At 40.5% G+C, this 622-nt stretch overlaps 1 non-coding gene across 1 annotated transcript; it reads left to right on the top strand.

Moving 5' to 3' along the window:
* The first annotated feature begins 290 nt into the window (after positions 1-290).
* On the top strand, positions 291-398 carry LOC148567521 (small nucleolar RNA R71). Its single transcript, XR_015881530.1, has one exon. It is a non-coding gene; the product is annotated as a small nucleolar RNA R71 (small nucleolar RNA).
* Positions 399-622: the final 224 nt, after the last annotated feature.

Genomic DNA, 622 nt, shown 5'->3' with positions numbered 1-622 from the left:
TTCAGACTCTGAGAGATCATATTGACTTGCTGAGTCAATATTTTATTCTGAGCCAATATGGCATTCAGAGTATCAATTTCAAGAAATCCCTTCTTTATAGGCGTCCCATTATTCACAGGATTCCTTTCAGAAGTGTACATGAACTGGTTATTTGCAACCATGTCAATGAGTTCTTGAGCTTCTGCAGGCATTTTCTTTAGGTGAATGGATCCACCTGCAGAGGTATCCAATGACATTTTAGATAACTCAGACAGACCATCATAGAATATATCCAAGATGGTCCATTCTGAAAGCATGTCAGAAGGACACTTTTTGGTCAGTCCTTTGTATCTCTCCCAAACTTCATAGAGGGATTCACCTTCTTTCTGTCTGAAGGTTTGAACATCCACTCTAAGCTTGCTCAGCTTTTGAGGAGGAAAGAACTTGGCTAGGAAAGCCTTGACCAGCTTATCCCAAGAGTTCAGGCTATCCTTAGGTTGAGAGTCCAACCATACTCTAGCTCTGTCTCTTACAGCAAAAGGGAAAAGCATGAGCCTGTAGACTTCAGGATCAACTCCGTTAGTCTTAACAGTATCACATATCTACAAGAATTCAGTTAAGAACTGAAAAGGATCTTCAGATG

Source organism: Arachis ipaensis, chromosome B4 (assembly GCF_059453495.1).
Source record: "Arachis ipaensis isolate K30076 ecotype BB chromosome B4, ASM5945349v1, whole genome shotgun sequence".
Taxonomy (NCBI): Eukaryota; Viridiplantae; Streptophyta; class Magnoliopsida; order Fabales; family Fabaceae; genus Arachis; species Arachis ipaensis.
Note: the sequence above shows the minus strand (reverse complement) of the source record. Positions and strands in the feature narration are given on the sequence as shown.